Source organism: Ambystoma mexicanum, chromosome 13 (assembly GCF_040938575.1).
Source record: "Ambystoma mexicanum isolate Mex_15411 chromosome 13, UKY_AmexF1_1, whole genome shotgun sequence".
Lineage (NCBI taxonomy): Eukaryota > Metazoa > Chordata > Amphibia > Caudata > Ambystomatidae > Ambystoma > Ambystoma mexicanum.
The window spans coordinates 709,450,061-709,470,096 of record NC_090938.1 but is presented as its reverse complement, the minus strand read 5'-3'; the positions used below and the strand labels follow the sequence as shown (position 1 = coordinate 709,470,096).

Sequence of the window (20,036 nt, the reverse complement as noted above, 5' to 3'; positions counted from 1 at the left end):
CGGCACGTGGGGCAGAGCCAAGACTGGTACTGGCGACACAGGCAGAGGACGGTTCCCCCGCGATGCCGAACAAGAAAGCAGAAGGGAAAACCAAGCAAGTAAGCATGGAGACTTTTACGAAGGCGTCCGGACACAAACTGTCGCCGTCAGCAGACAAGGCAGCAGCCGCGGATGACACCTCATGCCCAGCGGAAGCCGCTAACAAAGGCACGATACTGGAGGCAATCGCCTCCATGAAAGCATCGCTCGAAAACAAAATGGACACATCAATTGGGGCCCTGAAAGAATCTCTAGAAAATAAACTGGATACAGTAATGGTAGATGTGGGCCTTCTCCGCCAGGACGCGAGGAACCTAACAGAGAGAGTGACGGCGACGGAACAGCAGGTGCAGCAAAATACGGCAGGGGCTGCTGTAACGCAGACACAGATGTCGGAGGTACTACAGAGAATTAAGGTTCTGGAAAGGAGAGCGGAAGACGCAGAGGGGAGAGCGCGGAGGAACAACATCCGCATAATTGGAATTCCGGAAGGTGAGGAGGGTAAAGACCCCACTGAGTACGTTGAAAACATGCTCCTCCAGGAGGTCAGAGTAGGTGTACTATCCCAGGGCTTTGAGGTAGAAAGGGCAAACAGAGCCCTGACCGGAAGACCCAAGCCGGGTGCCCCCCCGAGAGCGATGATTGCTAGGATCATGAACTACAAAGACAGGGAGAAAATACTAGCGTTCTCAAGGAGGGGGGGGGGAATCATCAAGAACTCTTCCAAGATCACAATATATCCGGACTATACAGCCATGGTACAGAGGCAACGGGCGCAGTTCGGCCCAACAAAAGAACGCCTCAGGACTGCGGGGGTGAGATACATGCTCCTGTTCCCCGCTAAACTCAAGGTGATACACTAAGGCAAAACATTTTTTTCGATTCCACCGAAGAGGCCCACAGTTGGATGGACTCACAAGGCATCCCTCAACTGAGGCAGAGAAACGCTAGCAATCCTGGAAATAGACCCCGATGAGGAGTAACAAAGGCAACCTGGAACAAAGAAAATAAGCATTACGTAAGTTAAAAGAAGCTAGTAGTAAGCATGGAAGAGCAATCGGCCCCACTTTAGCTGTATTGGCTGAGAGAAGCGGCACCCCCGGGAAGAATGAACTACTAGTTTGGATGTCAGTTTTAAGGCATCACGCTGCGGCAAGTCTGCCCCCCTCACAGGAGCATGACGAGAGAAGCGGCAGAGCCCAAGCAGGGGGAGGGCGGCTGGGCGTTAATTTTCCAGTTTTTGTTGAAGTTAAGGACGTTGAATGGAGTGAATGGGCAGTACAAGGCACAAACTATGGAAGGACTATTGTAAAGGACACTGGAATAATACAGACAATAAGCAACCGGAGTAACATGGGACAGGAACCATGTGACAGCAGCAGTGGCTGCATCAAGAGGCATAGCTCCAGAACCAGGACACAGAGGGAGATGGGCACGAGGAGACTAAAGGGCAGGGTGCAAGGACATGGCAGTGGGATAATGAAGCCAGGCAAACAAAGAAGATCATGGGACCAGATGAACTGACGATAGCCACCTGGAATGTGAGAGGACTCAATGCGTATGTCAAGTGACTTAGGGTTTATGCCTGGCTAAACCGGATGAAAATCGAGATAGCAATGTTACAGGAGACACACCTCACAAGAGGCAGGCAGGCCAAGGTGGACAAGAAATGGGGAGGACAGATATACAGCGCCACATATTCAAACTTATATATACACATATTCAGACTTCTTCAAAAAGCTAGCGCCCAAGTTAGCGCAATACAGGGAGGCTACGTTCATCTGGTCCGGCGACTTCAACTGCATCTTGAATCCCCTCCTCGACAGATCTAATAATAAATACAAGAAGCCAGCGACCCCAGCCAAAGAACTGCATAGGATCCTGGAGCAGCTACAGCTAGCAGACGTATGGAGGCAGGTACATGGGGAGGGGAGGGGTTATACACACTACAGCGCACCACATGGAACATTCACACGTATAGACTATATATTCGTGGGCAGTGAATCACTACAAGATATCACGGGAATCACCATTAAAGCACGCACACTCTCTGATCGTGCCCCAATAGTGGCGATATGGGCACACACCAATAGGAAAGCCCCTATCCCAACGTGGCGACTTCGAGCAGAGGCCCTGAGAGAGGGTGAGTTTGAGGAACATCTCCAGGAGGTAATCGATGATTATTTTGAGCAAAACGAGGGCAGTGTTGAGAGTGGCGCCGTGTTATGGGACGCATTCAAGGTGGTAATAAGGGGAGCGGCAATAGGCAAAACAGGAGGATTGACGGGAGCGGCCATTAGGGAGTTGAATGAACTCGAGAGGGTGATCGAATTGAAAGAACAACGAGCGGGGCTAGAGGGGGAGGAACCTGGAGAGCTGATAGAGCTGCAGACTAAATGTATGTTGCTCTGGGAAAAACTAGGGAGGCTAAACTATGGGAATTACCTACTGCGGTTACAGGCGGAAGGGGATAAACCTAGTAGGCTCCTGGCCTGGCTTACCAGCAGGAGAATAAAAAGGATCCCATAACGGTGCTAGAAGACCACACCGGAACAGAGATCAGGGACCAAGGGCACATTAACGCAATGTTTGCGCGTTTCTATGAGCAACTGTACGCCCCGAATCCGGAAATAGACCCAGAGGACGTAACAGATGCACTGGTAGAAATAGGGTTGCCGAGGCTAGAGGAAGAACAGGCTCTGCTACTGGATGCCCCCCTCACTGTGGAAGAAATAGAGATGGTAATCGCAGAACTTCCCACCGGCAAAACCCCAGGCCCGGATGGGCTTCCGGGAGAGTTCTACAAGACGTACAAGAGCGCCATTGCCCCGAAACTGTTAGAGACATTCCAAGACGCATATGAGACCATACGTCTCCCGACAACCCTGTCAGAATCAATAATTGTCCCGATTCTCAAACTAGGGAAGCCCCCTAGGAAATGCGCCTCCTCTAGGCCAATATCCCTTATTAATCAGGACGCTAAAATACTAACGGCAGTCCTAGCCAACCGCTTAAAGCAGGTAATACCCACGCTGATCCACCCGGACCAAACGGGCTATGTTCCGGGAAGGAACACGTCCTGGAACCTCTGCAGACTTCACCACGTGATAAATGAGACAAATCGACTGCAAGACGAGAGCGTAATACTGTCTTTGGACGCAGTCAAAACTTTCGATTCTGTGCGTTGGGAATGGCTGATGGGTGTACTCGCCCACTTTGGTATCAGGGAGGGGTACCTCTGATGGATCAGGTTACTATACAAGGAACCCAGAGCAAGGGTGAAAACTGGGCGATTCATTTCCAAGGAGTGGAAGATACGTAGGGGAACCAAGCAGGGGTGCCCGCTATCGCCAATGTTATATATTCTGGCTCTAGAGCCATTTGCGGTATTCCTTAGAGCAGAATATAGAGACACCGGACTGGACATAGATGGGTACTCCACCAAATCTCGCTATACGTGGATGATATGCTCCTATTCGTAAGTGAGCCAACCACTAACCTACCCTGCCTCCTAGAAGCGATCAGGGCATACACTAGGCTTTCGGGCATAGCAATTAATAAAGAGAAGTCCATCCTCTTCCCCTTGGCAGGTCTGAAACACGTCCCCCCACATTGTCTGCCGGACCTGGGTCTGACATGGGCGCCCCGCACCTTCAAATATTTGGCTATAGGGATACATCATGATACCGCTAATACCCATGCATCCAACACGCTTGTCGCTCTAGAAAGAACACAGCGGTCAATGACTTTCTGGGGGACACTCCGACTGGGAATGATGGGAAGAGTAGCCCTCCTGAAAATGGTGGTGCTGCCCCGCCTATTATGCTTCCTCACGAACATCCCATACAGCATACCCAGGGCGTTTTTCACTAAACAAAATACAATAACGCGTTCATTCCTATGGTGGGAGGGAGAAATAGGATTGCAATAAGGACCCTGCAGAAGGACTACGTAGAAGGGGGTATCAGACTACCGTACTTCGAGAAGTACTATTTAGCGGGGCAACTGCAATTTGCAGTAAAATGGCTGGGGGAAGACGAAACAATAGACACTTGCATTTTCCAACCTGCACTGAAACAGTATTACCTAAGGGAAATACTATGGCTCGACAGACCCTGGCTCAGAATCCTGCCGAACATGCTCAGCATTGCAGTGGACTTATGGAAAAGAGTGTGGAAACTCCAAGGGGTAAAGGATCCACAGTCAACGCAAATCCCTCTAGCGGGTCTCCTGGGAGGGAATACAAATACACTAGCAACATATCGAGCACACTGGGAGGCTAAAGGGGTACCACAAATCGGAGACCTGAGAAGGGAGGGAAGGTGGGCGGACTTCCACGAAATGGTAGATGAATATGAAATACATATGGGTCAATTCATCCTATATACCGGCATGCTGAGAAACATCTCGAGAAGATGGCCAGATTGGGAAGACCAGGATGAGGAAACGGCATTAGACGTATGGTATGACATTGCAGAGGGAACACACACAACCTCCAGGTTGTATGAATAGCTACTGAAGGCCAAAAACCCACAGGAACAACACACAAGGCAGCGTTGGGAGGAGGAGTTGAGGAGGCCCCTCAGCGATCAAGAATGGACTAGCCCCCTACGGTACCCAAAAAAGGTATCCAGAAATGCAAGATTTAGGCAGGCGCAGCTAAATGTAACGCACAGAGCGTATCTCACACCCAATAAGATGAATAAAGTGCAGACAGGAGCCCAGAGCGGGTGCCCCCGCCGCTCGTCGGAAGAGGCGGACATGGTACACATGTTCTGGTCCTGCCCAGTGATACAAGAGTTCTGGGACGGGATCAGACTCAAGATAGCGGGAAGCGGACTTCAAATGCAGGCGGAACATCCCGAAAAGTACCTACTGGGCCTCTTCTCGAGAGGGGGTAAGCATGAATCGCATCTGGCGAAGATGAAAGATTTGATAGGTATATTGGCCAAGAGAAGGATAGCAATGACATGGAAGTCAAAGGAGGGCCCGCGTGTGGAGGCATGGTGGTAAGACCTTCAGAAGTGGACGCAGGCAGAGACAGTGGTGTGGACAAGAGCAGTGATAAGAGGGGAAGGTGAAACTGCACACAAGTTGACTGCATGGAACACCCTAATACAAGACCTCTTTGGCCACCCGGAGGAAGGAAACTCCAAAGATCCCTCGGAAACAGAGGATCCATAGGTGAAATAGTGGAAATAGTAAGGCCAAGCACGAAGCCCAAGAATAGAACATTATGCGTACCAGACCTGGTGCTCGACCCCACGGGAGGTCCCGACTGAACTGATAAGGTCGCTGGGGAAACTATGAAACTACAATGGAAGGGCAAGATCCGTACAAAGTGCCAATAAGCCATTTATGTTAAAGTTGTTTGTATGTTATGTGTTTTGTTGTTGGTAAAAGAAAACAATAAAGAAATTAAAAAATATATATATATATATCCGGGCATCTTTAACTTGGTCTAGCATCTCAGGGATAAGTGGCAAGGGGTAGCGGTTCTTCACAGTGATCTGGTTCAATGCGCGGTAGTCAATACAGGTTCTCAAGTCTCCTTCCTTTTCGGTAAGAAGAACAAAGGACGGGCTGCGGGGGACTTCGAAGGACAGATAAATCCGTTTGCAAGGTACTAGTCTAAATAGGATTTCAAATGAAGGTTTTCTGGTTCTGTGAGAGCGTAGATCCTGCCACAAGGGATTTGTGCACCAGGAACAAGGTCGATCTGACAGTCATAGGGCCTGTGCGGCGGCAATGTATTGGCTTGGTCCTTTTGGAAAACATCCTGGAAATCATGGTATTCACATGGCAAGGTATTAGTTGCTCCCAGGGTTGATACTGTCACTCCGGGAGTCATGGGGATACAGACGTCAGGTTTCTCCTCTTGGTAATAGGAGGCAGGGGAGCAATCACCGGGGAAGGTTAATTTTCGTGACCGCCAGTTACGCTCACCTGGTATCCACAGGGACGCCACCCAGCCCGGTTACTCGCTGGTATGCTTCTCAGCTTTGCCCTGATGTGGTCTGCGGGGAAGGTTCTGCCTGAAAATACAGGAGGACTGTGTTCAAGAATGACCGACTAGGGTAAGTATCCTCCCTCCACCCCGTATGATTTCAGTCCCTCTGGTGCCCTCTCCTCACCTTGTGATAGAATTAGGTGTGCTCTCCGTCCTGCCTTCTTTGCAGGGGCGCGTCTTTCATGGGCGAGTGTGGTCCAGTTACTTCACTGACGCCGGTCCGTTTGATATTGTTCAGGTAGGTCTTATTGCTGTTCTTTAGTTTTGTTGCTATCCTGCATGCCTTTCTTTGATTAGAATGTCTCTTTTTTTCTCCCTTGGGTATGCGTAGCTTCAGCGCCGCAAACTGGCTTGGTTGAGCCCCGCTGGTAAATGATGGCGCATTAAGAGTGCTATGATATGGTAAGTAAGCGCTATGCGCAACGCTGCAAAGTCTTGCCTTCGCTAACCTGTGTTTTCCTTCCTTGTAGGTCACGGTGTTCTTCAGCGCAAGTGGAATGTCCGGAGAGGTGCCAGCCGAGAGGTGACCAGCCAGGTAAACCTTTGAACAGTTTGTAATTTGTAAATGTCTCTACTGCTTTAATGTTGCCTCTATCTTCCTCTTTCAGGTTGTTCTGTCCGGGAGGCGTGCAGATTCGAGTGTTTAAAGATGAAGACTGCAGGTAAGATGATGCTGCTAATGATGTTCCTTTTGTCTCCTTGCAGGTTCTGCTTCTCCGAGGTGCGAGGGAATAGCTGGACACAGTGAGCGTCACGCTGCAAGCTGCAAAGTAACGCGAAGCGTGTTGTCTTGCTCGGGTGTAGTTTAAATAGCCCCAACAAAATAGTCCAGGTAAAGTAGTCCCTAGGCTGCCACACCCAAAACACTAGACCGCATAGCTTGGTTCTTAGGAACCAAGCTATTGTTACGCTCACCTGGCTCCCACAGTCGCGTCGATCGGAACTGGACAGCTGCGGTTTCCACCCACGTGACACGTAGTGCAGAGATGACAGACTGTACTGGCCCACCTAATCTCGCCTGCTTGACCCGAAGAAGTATTCTCCTGAAAGTGGAGAAAGGGAATTAGCCACCTGTAATCCCCCCCGCTGTTCTCCCCTCTAATCACCTCCGATGTCTCTTTTTATATTCTCACCTTAGGTTTTTAAAGGATGAGCTCTCCATCCTGCGTAGAATGTAGGGGCATGTGGATAACCAGTTACTTCACTAGTCCGAAGGAATTGGAGAGTTCCAGAGCAATATTGACACTGAGGTTCCTGGCGAGGAGCCGTAAGTATATAGTTCGTAAGAGTTCAAAATGTCTGACTTTCACTCTTGTCCGATTCCTTGCAGCTTGCAGCTTGACCCTAGAGAAGATTGTCTTGTGCGGCTGGTAAAGTTCAGGTAAGAGTCTGTAGTGTCTAACACTGTCTGGTAAATGACACCTGTATGTAATCTGTTGTTTTCTCCCTTATTACAGGTGCTGAGTGAGAATTATGGTGTTTTGAGGAATAATACCTCTGGCGGTGAAATCAGGTAAGTCTATTATGGTGAAGGAGATTCCCTTGGTTTGTTCTTTCGGCTCACCTGGCTGTCCTTTTTGTTCCCCTTAGATGCCGGAGTTCGGCGAAGATATAGTTCGTAAGAGTTCAAAATATCTGACTTTCAGTCTTGTCCGATTCCTTGCAGCTTGACCGTAGAGAAGATTGTCTCGTGCGGCTGGTAAAGTTCAGGTAAGAGTCTGTAGTATCCAACACTGTCCGGTAAATGACACCTGTTGCTTTCTCACTTATTACAGGTGCTGAGTGAGAATTATGGTGTTTTGAGGAATAATACCTCTGGCGGTAAAATCAGGTAAGTCTATTATGGTGAAGGAGATTCCCTTGGTTTGTTCTTTCAGCTCACCTGGCTGTCCTTTTGTTCCCCTTAGATGCCGGAGTTCGGCGAAGATGAAAGGAGACTACGCCGGCCCGTGGAGATGAAGAATGCCTCCGGCGGTAAAATCAGGTAAGTCTATTGTAGTGACTAATATTGCCTTATTATTCTCTCGGCTCACCTTGTTGTTCTTTATTCCTCTTAGGTGCCGGAGTTTGGCGAAGAAATGAAGAAGACAGAGGTGGATCGTGGAGGTGCTGCGAAGGCTGGTGAGTATAGCGCGGCGCTGCAGCAGGCGATGCGACGCGCATCAAATAATGTATTTCTTCCTTTTCGAAGGCGCGATGGATCCAGAATCAGGTGAGGAAAAGGTATTGTTCTTGTTCTAACCTTTTTCCTTCTTTCTCCCTTTTCTCTAGGAGCTCCAGACTCGAGGCGGGCGTGGCAGAAGATTGGATGCTGGCTTGCAGGCACGTTGAGCGTTACGCTGCAGGATGCAGAATAATGCGAAGCGTGAGCTGCTCTTCGGGCGTGGTTTAAATAGCCTTCAAAGCAGTCCCAGGTAAGAAGTTCCCAAGACCACACCCGAGTAAGAAAATAGTCCCTGACATAAAGTAGTCCCCCTTCAGACTTCACATTGGCTTGAATGCTGAGCAGCATGGTCTGCATGAGGTAAGTGAAAGCAAATGAGCTTGGCGCCTATGGTGCTAGGACTGACCCCTTCTATGAGCCTGGCGCCTACAGCACCAGGACTGTACCCAGATAGCCCCTAGCCGGGGCTGCTGGGTTTTTCCCAAGTATCTGGATGCCTGCTCCCGGGACCCTAAAATTTTAAAAGCTAAGTTGCCGAGCATCAAAGCCCTCAGTAGCTACCAAGGACTCTATTGGTTTGATATCTGTAGTAGTAGAGATGAGACAATTCTTCCAGGTGAAAGAAGATTGATACCCACTGATTTGATACTAATTCCACCCCCTGATACATACAGTAGTCTGGCACCCAAGTCAGGACTAGCATGGAGATTTGGAATTGATGTATTAGCGGGAGAAATAGACTCAGACTTTAGAGGTGATGTTAAGGTATTGCTACAAAATCACGGAAAGGACCCATTCCAAATTCATCAAAGGGATGCTTGAGAAAGCAGTGTTCTCTAGGCTTAAGGAAAAATCTGGGAAGGAAAGCACAGACAGAGGAACATGTGGCTTTGGGGAGGCTGATGGGACATCTGACGGCCCTCCCAACTCTGAACCCAGAAAGCCTAGAGGATGAGCCTGAGCTACTTTCCCGACTTAGCCTTTGCCCAAAGAAACAACCCCTTGTTGGCCAAAAGTAGTATCGGAGCCTGATGGCCGTGAGAAAGGGGGACCTTTTTTCTTTTTGAAACATGGGCTTCTTTATAGAGGAGACACCACTGCAGAGGGCATGGCATAAACATAGTTGGTGGTCCCTAAAAGTCACAAACAGGTTGTCCTAGAAATAGCCCATTCACATCTGACGGGAGGCCATCTGGGGCAATCCAAAACTCAAACACAAATAGCGAATACATTTTACTGGCCCTGAATTCACGCTGACATTAAAAACTTAATTTAAGCATGTGTCATCTGCCAGAAAACTAGCACACATATACCACAAGCAGCTTCCTTAAATCCATTGCCAATAATTGGGGTTCCATTTTGCCGGATTGGTATGGACATTGTGGGACCCTGGAAACTTCCAAACTGGGGATCAAATACATTCTGGTGATTGTAGATTACACCACACACTATCCCAAGGCTTTTCCTCTGAGAGCCAACACAACAAATCCTGAAACACCTGCTCCCTTTCTTCTCCTGAGTAGGGTTCCCAAAGGAGATATTGACTGACCAGGGCTCTACTTTCATGAGCAAGCTTCTGGGGGAAGTTAAAGAACTGTTACACATCACCACCCTCAGAACATCTGTATACCATTATCACATGGTTCAGTAACGTCCTCTTCCTCTGATGAAAACTCTGTCTTCCTTCCTTCCCCTTCCTCCTCACCTTTACCCTTTGGCTTGGAGTCTCTCTTCTTCTTTCCTCTCAGGGTCGGTTTCTCCTTTTTTTTTAGAAGGTAAGGACGGCCACGGAAGGACGCCACAGTGCCACTAGGATAGTGGGCTGTGGTCAATTCCCCATGACTGTCAGTAATGGGGAAAAAGCCTGAGGCATAAAAAACCCCAACCACAAGGATGGATGACAGCTGTTGATCGAACTGACGGAAGGCAGGTAGGTTCGAAGGCTCCGATGGCAAGTTGAGCACTAAATTGAAGGTATCGGGAAACGATGGAACAATCAAGAGCACCAGAAGTCAATCTGAAGGAAGCAGAGGTGTGCAGGTACTTGTAGAGCAAAGAGAAGGGCCAGTAAAGACAACAGGAAACCAGGCGGACCGAAAGAGAAGGAGGAGCCAGAACGGCGGGCAAGAGCTGAGAGACAGGAGGTAAGCAAGGGTAACACAAGAAGGCAGCAGAAGACAGGAATAGCGGGCGAAATCCACAAGGGAAAACACTCAGAGCGTGACAAAACAGGGAAGCCTAAAGTTGCAACGCGTCCGTAACCCGGAAGAGATTGGCTAAATACTTCCAGAACGGACGCGAAGACAAACAACTAGACTGGCAAGGCATGTAATGCGAAAAACGTGCTGGCACATCTAATGGTGGCCCCCTTTCCAGTGGTCCCAGACCCACTATTTGTTCCAGGGCATGACAGAATGCCCCCTCCGAAATTGTACCCCCCTGGGTTTACCGGGGTGAATCCGATGGAATCTGCGTACCAACAATGGGGCATGTATGGGCTCCCAGGAATTTTCTGACCAAGGGTATCCTTTCCAATGTACAAGGTATTCCAACCTTCCTCGATGGTATCTGGAATCACATATTTGGGCGACTTCGTATTCCTCACCAGAGGATCCAAAAGGTATAGAGACCTTCTTCGAAGTCCGTGACCATTGATCAGCCTGCAACGGTTTTAGTTGGGATGAATGGAATACAGGATGTACCCGCCGTAATCCCTCCGGGAGTTTGAGGCGGAAGGCCACAGGGTTAATCTTGTGTAGAGTTTCACGGGGACCAAGGTAACGGGGGGATAACTTAGAGGGTCGTACCCATCTGGGTAGGTATTTGGTGGAGAGCATGACCTTGGAACCGACTTCCCAACTCGACACAGGTTTGCAATGTTTGTCGGCCTGAGTCTTATTGCGGTGGCCAGCTTCCTGAAGGCTTATCTTAGCCTTGTCCTGGGCCTCATGAATTAGAGCCAAAGAAGATTCAACAGCGGGAATACTTGATGACAACCCAGAAATGGGCAGAATGGAATGAGGTTGATAGCCATAAGTACAGTAAAATGGACTCAAACCTAGGGCTGAGTGGATGGTGTTATTGTAGGAGAATTCGGCAGTAGGTAGAAGTGCCACCCAGTTGTCTTGCTGTGCGTTGATGAAACAACAGAGGTACTTTTTTTCAAGGGTTCCGTTCAAACGTTTGGTTTGCCGATTAGATTGGGGGTGGAAGCCGGATGACAGGGCTATATTTGAATTTCTCACAGAAGGCCTTCCAGAAGTGAGAGGTATAATGGGAGCCCCTGTCAGAAATAATCTTAGTAGGGATTCCATGGAGACGGAACACATCTTTTAGGAATACCTCTGCCATCTCGGTAGACGTGGGTATTCCTGGCAAAGGAGAAAAGTGTGCCAATTTCGACAAGGAGTCTACCGTCACCATGATGCAAGTAAATCCTTGGGACTTCGGTAGGTCCACTATGAAATCAGTGGATTTGGTCTTCCAAGGGCCGGATGGTACAGGGCTGGGCTCTAGCAGACACAAAGGTCTTTGTGTGAGGTTCTTGCTATGAAGACAGATGGAACAAGTCCGAACATATTGGGTGGTATCTTTGTTCATAGTAGGCCAATAGAAATATCGTTGGAGAAAATCCAACGTACTCTTGAGTCCTCTGTGTCCAGCAATCTTCGAATCGTGACACCAAAAGAACGCAACCTTCCTTAACGATTGTGTAGGTAGGTACAGCTTCCCATCTACGGTATAGAGGCCATCAGTGACATCGTAATGTATATTCTTGGGGTGTCTTTCGACCTCAAACGATCCTCCTGAGGCTTCTCTGACTTGCTGCAAAAAGGTGGAGAGTATACAGATCTTCTCAGATTGGGGAAACATGAGTTCTTTAGTAGATTTGGCGTCTGATACGTAGTCGCTGCGCCGAGAAAGGGCGTCGGCCAAGAGATTTTGAGGACCTGGTATGTACGAGATGTTGAAGTCAAACTGAGCGAAGAAATGGGCCCATCTGGCCTGACGTGTGTTATAACACTCAAACTGTCTCAGGACCTGTAGATTCTTGTAATCTGTACGGATGGTAAAAGGATGTTCTCCCCCCGGAGTAGATGGCGCCACTCCAGACAAGCTAGCTTCATAGCCAAAAGCTCTCACTCAATGATGGAATAATTCTTTTGACTAATGGTAAGTGTCCTGGAAAAATAGGATATGGGGTGTTCCTTATCTTGATGGTGCTGTAGTAGAACTGCTCCTACAGCCGCGGAGGATGCGTCAGTCTCTAAGAGGATCGGAAGACTTTGATCTGGTTGTTGTATAATTGGTGCTGAACAAAAAGACTGTTTAAGATTACAAAAGCTGTCTTTAGCATCCTGAGACCAACAAAAGGGGAATGAGGACTTCTTCAGAAGAGTGGTTATGGGCAAAACCTGCTGAGAGAAGTTCGGGATAAACTTTCGATAGAAATTAGCAAGTCCGAGACATTTCTGAACTTCTTTGACCGTCTTGGGAGAAGGCCATTCCAAGATGGAGGAAACCTTCTGGGGGTCCATAGAGATACCAACCTCTGATAAGATAAAGCCCAAGTAAGGGATGGATGTTGCAGAAAAAACACATTTGTTAAGTTTGACGGAGAGATGATTTGCTTGTAGTCTTCGAAAGACTTCTCTGACATGTTCCTCATGATCTTCTTGAGTTTGTGAGAAAACTAAGATATCATCTAGCTAGATTATGGTGGTCTGACATAGTAAATCTGGGAAGAGACGATCCATAAATTGTTGAAAGATTGAAGGAGCATTGACTAGCCCAAAGGGCATTACTTGGTATTCATATAGTCCGAATGGAGTACGGAAAGCCATCTTCCATTCGTCACCCTTGGCAATACGGAGCAGATGGTAGGCATTCCATAAGTCCAACTTAGTAAAGATCGTAGCCCCTTGAACAGCTTTTATGATTTCAGATATCAGCGGCATTGGGTAACGATCTTTTATGGTCACCTTGTTCAGACCCCTATAATCGATACAGGGTCGTAATTCCTGAGACCCCCTTTTGGGGATGAAGAACAAGGATGCTCCTGCCGGGGATTTAGATGGTTGGATCAATTTGTTGGAGAGATTCTTATCCAGATACTCTCTAAGGTATCTCTTTTCTTCCAGTGACAGAGGATACATACGACCAAAGGGTACTAATGCTCCAGGGGTGAGTTCAATACAGCAGTCTTCTGCCCGGTGAGGTGGTAGCTCAAGTGGAATCTTTTCCGTGACTACTTCCGAGTAGTCCCTAAGAAAGTTTGGCAGACAGTGTATGGCACTTGATTCTGAACTGCATACTGCCTTTATGCTCTCAAAATGGGGTTCGGGAAGACATGTATCCTTACAACATGCAGAATGAAAGCTGAGGATATTCTTGGTCCAATTGATGGTAGGGTTATGCCTTCGTAACCACCCGATGCCAAGTATAAGAGGGAAATGAGCCGCACGGATGATGTCGAACACGATCCTTTCCGAATGCTGGTGGATGTTCGTAGAGAGTTCTTCGGTGGTATGGGTTATGAGACCAGAACTTAAGGGTTCCCCGTATACCCCTTTGACCTTCTAGTCTTCAGTCTTGGCAACGCGGGGTAATCGCATCTTCTCAGCCCACTGCGTGTCTATGAAGTTCCCAGCGGTTCCACAATCCAATAGAGCTTGAGTCCGGATGTCAGAGTCCCCTATCCTCAGAGACACAACAATAACCATAAGTCGTGAGTCTTCGGATGTTAAGGAGGACGTCACAGAAAGGGTGGCATAAGGACTTGATTCAGCCCCTCGGAATTTAGTCCTTACACTTACCGAGGGTGATCGTTTATCGACTATCTAGGAGGAACGTCTGGAAAGTCTCTTAACAAATGAGTGGAGGACCCACGGTACATGCACAAACTGCCTTCCCTTCGTCTCTTACGCTCTTCAGGAGTTAGAGGGGCTCGAGTAGTCCCGATCTGCATTGGTTCCTCTCTAGGCTGTCGTGCAATGGGTGAGGAAGCTGGGGGAAGTGCTTCTGGGAAAGACTGTAAATTCTTGTTATTCCTTCTCTCTGAGCGACGTTCATTTAGGCGGACGTCTATGCGGAGTACATCTGTAAGTAGGTCTGCAAATGTCTGAGGTCGGGCAAAGCGAGCAAGTTCGTCCTTAAGATCTTCTCTTAAGCCTCTGCGAAAAATGGCATATTGTGCCTGTTCTTGCCATCCTGCCTCTGAGGCAACTTGCTTGAAGGATGTAATATAGGATAGTAGGTTGGTGTTTCCTTGCCTGATATCCAAGAGATCTTCTGAAGCGATGTAAGTACTTTCGGTTCTCAAGAACGTCTGCTGAAGAAGTGTCTTGAAGGCTCTGTAATCTTGGAGGACCGGATCTGTTTGATTCACCAAAGTAGTGGCCCAATTTAGGGCGTTACCAGTCATATGGGTTATCATAAAACCCACCTTGGCATGGTCTGAGGAAAAGGTATGTGTCCGAAAGGCAAAATGTAGATTACAGGCATCCAAAAACTCTTTAACCTTTTTGAGTGATCCTCAAATTTCCCTGAGACCAATGGTAGTGGAGGAAGATCTGTAGAGGATTGTTCCCTCTCAGTCATTTTCTGTTGCAAGGTAGCATTGGAGCTCTTCAAATTCTGAACCTCCAAATTCAGATTTTGGACCGCTGCTACTAGTTCTTGGAGTTGTTGTGGTGTGGCCATGTTAGATTCTAGGCGTTGCAATCTATCACACGGTTCAGTAATGTCCTCTTCCTCTGATGAAAACTCTGTCTCCCTTCCTTCCCCTTCCTCCTCACCTTTACCCTTTGGCTTGGGGTCTCTCTTCTTCTTTCCTCTCAGGGTCAGTTTCTCCTTTTTTTTGAGAATGGAAGGACGGCCACGGAAGGACGCCACAGTGCCACTAGGATAGTGGGCTGTGTTCGATTCCCCGTGACTGTCAGTAATGGGGAAAAAGCCTGAGGCATAAAAACCCCAACCACAAGGATGGATGACAGCTGTTGATCGAACCGACGGAAGGCAGGTAGGTTCGAAGGCTCCTATGGCAAGTTGAGCACTAAATGGAAGGTATCGGGAAATGATGCAACAATCAAGAGCACCAGAAGTAATCTGAAGGAAGCAGAGGTGTACAGGTACTTGTAGAGCAAAGAGAAGGGCCAGTAAAGACAACAGGAAGCCAGGCGGACTGAAAGAGAAGGAGGAGCCAGAACGGCAGGCAAGAGCTGAGGACAGGAGGTAAGCGGCGAAGGTAACACAAGAAGGCAGCAGAAGACAGGAATAGCGGGTGAAATCTGCAAGGGAAAACACTTGGGGCGTGACAACACAGGGAAGCCTAAAGCTGCAACGCGTCCTTAACCCGGAAGAGATTGGCTAAATACTTCCGGAACGGACGCGAAGACAAACAACTAGACTGGCAAGGCACGTAATGCGAAAAACGTGCTGGCACATCTAATGGCAGCCCCCTTTCCAGCGGTCCCAGAGCTGCCATTTGTTCCAGGGCATGACAACCATCCCCAGAGCCGATGGTCTTGTGGAATGATTCAATAAGACCCTCAAAATCACACTGCGATAGTTAGTTGAGCAGGATGGTAAGAACTGGGATCAACTGAACCCCTGGGCATTGTTTGGAGTCTGTAAAATCCCTCAAGCCTTAGCAGGATTTTCCCTGTTTGAATTCCTTTATGGAAGACAACCGCAGGATGTCCTAGATTTGTTGAGAGAAACATGGGAAGCGATAGGAGGCCCCAATTCCAGTCTCCCAAACTGCAAATAGATTGAAAGAACATATGACAGCTGTTAGATCGCAGCCTCATGTGATTAAAGCACAGGAACAACAAAAGACCTCTTATGATAAAAAGGTTTTGTTGAGGTCCTTTTCCATAGGTCAAAAGGTGTTAGTACTATTACCTACTTCTGAATAAACGCTGGTGTCCAGATGGCATGGCCCATAGAAGGTACTAGAACAAGAGGGTCCTTGTAATTATAAGATCTCACAACCAGACCGCCGTTTTAAAACCCAGGTTTATCACATAAACGTGTTGAAGGAATGGAAGGAAAATCCTTATTTTTATTTATTTATTTGTCATTTGTTAAGCCCGGAGGTACCACGGCGTAGGTTACATTGAAGCTTAGTTAGTTGCAGTACATGTTTACACAATTGAAGTACATTTCGAGATAGGTATAATCACAGTTATAGGCAATGTTACAGGACTGAGGTGAGATTCCCAACAGGAATAATCACAGGCAAGGAGGAAGACAATGGGGAGTCAGACCATACTGTCAAAATAGAGCTAGTGTTGGCCTAGTTGTATTGATCGAAGAGCCAGGTCTTGATCAGTCTCTTGAATCGCTGGTGGGAAGGTTTGTTTCTGGTGTAGGCTCGGAGGGAATTCCAGAACTGTGGAGCTACTATGGGGAAGCTGGTCTCACCTGCCCTTTTACTGTTGAATCTGGGAACATACAGGTGCGTGCTGGATCCGGATCTTAGAGATCTTGTCTGTTTTATTTGGGTTACGCAGCTGTTCAGTTAAGAAGGGGCCTCGTTGGAGATGCATTTGTGTACTGTGGTCAGGGTCTTAAAAATTATTCTTTCTTGGATGGAGAGCCAGTGTACTTCTTTTCTAGTGTTGGAGATGTGTTGGTTTCTTTTAAGGCCAAAGGCTGCTCGAACGGCTTTGTTCTGCAATAGTTGTAATTTGGCCAGGTTTGTTGTTGTGATTCCTAGTAATAGGATGTTGCAGTAGTCTAACTTTGATAATATTAGGGCTCGGGCTAGGGTGAGGCAGTTTTGTGGGGTGAGGAATTTTCCACTGAGTGAAATCAGTTTAGAAGTGTAGGCCGTAGAGGACGATAGGACATTGATTTGTTTGACCATGGATAGGTTGGCATCTAAATGGACACCCACGGTTTTTACCTGTTTAAGGACTAAGATAGACGTCCCGTTGATGATAATGACAGAGTAGTCAGAGTGTAGAGATTTCAGGCGGGCGGGGGTGCTTATGATGAGGATCTCTGTTTTTTCATAATTTAGGCAGAGACTGTTGAATGCCATTTGATTAATGGCATAGATTACGTTGATAGTGGTCGAGTCTTGTTTATGATCTCCTGTGATGGGGTTCAGAATCTGAGTGTCATCAGCGAAATGGGTATAGATGAATCCAAGGGTCTAAGGCTGCAAAGAGGAGTTTAGTGTAGGTGTTGTAGAGGATGGGAGAGAGGCAGGAACTTTGCTGCACCCCTGGGGATATTGGGATGGGGTCGGCGGCATCTTTACCAATGGAGACTCTAGAAGTGCAGTCCGATAAGAAGGATTTAATCCAGCGGGTGGCGACAAGGAACATTTGAAGTTTTCTGATCGGGTTGCACAGAGTTTGTCGTGTTCAACCACATCAAACGCCGCTGACAGGTCTAGGAGAAGGAGGATGCCCATGTTCCCGGTGTCTCGTATTCCTTTCCATCTGTATTTTTAAGTCTTGGATGGCTGTTTCAGTGCTGTGTTTAGGTCGGAAGCCCTATTGTCTGGCTCTGAGTAATTGGTAGCTTTCCAGTCAGTCTTCAATTTGAGTGTACGCAATTCTGTCCACTATTTTTAGTAAGAAAGGGACAGTGGTGATGGGGCGGTGGGGGGGGGCACAATTAGTGAAGAAAGAAGCGTTGATGAACTTGGTGATAATGGGAGCTAAGGCGGGAGCGCAGAGTTGAACTAATCTGGCAGGGAAGCTGTCGCCTTTGCAGTTGGATGGTTTAAAAACGGCAATTGTAGCTTGGACCCGGTCTTCAGTAACAGGAGTGAATTTGAATTGGCCCTTCACAGTCCCAGTGATAATATTATACTATCATTTAGCAGAAGACACAGAAAGCAATAAGGACAAAATCTGTCCTCAGCAATAACCACAAACAAGATTTATATGACTTTATCACACAGTTCACTGATGTGGTTCGAAAAGAAACTGATAGAGTGAAGGATATCGGCCTCATTTCCTCCACAAAATTCAAGCCTTCCCACAAACCACACGTGGCAATGAACGGCAACTAATGGTAGTACCTCGCTATAAAATGGCAACAGCCGGCAAATGGGAGAGTACCTGTGTATAATACCCACATGATGCCTGTGCTTTGGCAAAAAACGATATGCTTTGCTGTTGCTTGTTTCATACCTGCTACCGGATCTGGTGCTGCTGCTATCACACTCTTTTTAGCCACTAGAAATAACAAAAGTCCTTGTTTTATAATTTATAATATAATGCTCCCAACCTATCTCTGCAATCTTCGTGATTGCGCAGGCATACTTGCCAACCCTACAGACTTAGGCCGTAGGCTACTGCTTTTTAAGCAGTCCTACCGCCTATTGATTTGGGTGACAGATCCTACTGCTTTTTACAGTGGCAGGTAATTTATGTGACTTTAAGGCAGGCTGCAGCACAAAGCATGCAACACATTAATTTGTCTGTGTAGTGGGCTCGTAGGTGATTACTTTGATTGGGCTCAGACCAATCCACTGACCTGACAGCTGCATGACTCTGTCCTGCACTTTTGCCCAGACAACCCATAAGTGAACCTCAAGTGAAGACAAGTGGCAGAGCATAACACAACCACACAGAATCTGCCAATCAGACTCAGGGGGGTATCAGTCTCTATGTCGTTCCGTATTCAGCTTGCACTGCAGGAATACATATGTATTGCCCAGGTTGCTGCTACAGAGCAGTAGCAAAGGTTGCCTACCAGCTCTGTGTGATTACCTTCTGTGAAGTTAGGTAATTGAATTTGGTGTTAAGTTACCATTCATAATTATACATTTTTAACATTTGAACATCTTTCCATGTTGTGCTGTTTGATGAGTTGTGTATTTTAGAATGCTTCAATGGTGCCTACAATGTATGTTTTGTATTTTCCTGTGATGTCATTGTTTTGCGAATTATTATTTTTGAAACTTGAAAAATCCTACATCTTTTTTGCCCACAGAAGGTTGGCAAGTATCCGCAGGGCGTTATCTCACTGGAACTGGACTGTGGTGTCTGCTGTGGGATCAATTCCTTGCATAACTACCTTAGAGGGAAATGCACCTGTGATCGACTGATCCCAGCAACTGACGCCTCACAAACCCTGCCTCATACGGTACAACACATTTCGGGGCTGGTGCATTATCACCATGAGTTAACTTTATAATAAAGCAAGAACAATACTAGTACAACATGAAAGTGTGTCTTGCAGGGTACACACCGGCCTCTGCAGCAAGTGCATTAGCACAACGAACGACACCATCGGTTTGGAATATCCGACTAAACCGAAAGTGAAAGTTGTTAGGTGGGAACACTCCACTATGAAGGGAATATTAAAGAAACGTAAAATAACTCGTGTCACTGCCCTTTGATACTAAATTAACGGACCTTACTTGCAACTATCTGGATCCTCTGCGCTGCTGGGAGTGTGACGGCTGAGGAGTGTACCCCTTGTATTCACCCCCGAACCCAGGAACTTCTCAGTGTTCTGAGAGTGGGATCAGGAAGCGGATACTCCCCGCCCCTAGCACCACGGCCACCCCTACTCTGGCCCCTCTCTTCTACTGCTCCTCTGTCCTCCCTTTCACCTCAGGCGGCGCGCGCTCCCCCACCCTTCCACATCCTTCTATGGACATGTGCAGGGCACGTCTCTCCTGTGAGGCCTGCCACTCCCGCTGGCACCGGCTCTCCCTCTCTTACACTTTGCTACTCTTCGTTCCTCAAGCCCCTGCCCCTCTCCTTGAGTTCAGTACAAGGTACTTTATTGGCATGGCCAGTTAGACAGATATATTCCAAAGTAAATATATAGCACACAAAGGTTACATTC

The 20,036-nt window shown here is 47.7% G+C and overlaps 1 protein-coding gene across 2 annotated transcripts in view; it reads right to left on the bottom strand.

The window, feature by feature from the left end:
- Positions 1 to 19,709, bottom strand: part of LOC138521764 (E3 ubiquitin-protein ligase TRIM39-like) — a 198,743-nt gene extending 179,034 nt beyond the window's left edge. For both annotated transcript variants that reach the window (XM_069634830.1, XM_069634829.1), the window contains exon 1: positions 19,603 to 19,709. The gene's annotated coding sequence lies outside the window, so the exon portion shown is untranslated. The remainder of the gene's footprint in view (positions 1 to 19,602) is intronic.
- Between the last annotated feature and the right edge of the window lie 327 nt (positions 19,710 to 20,036).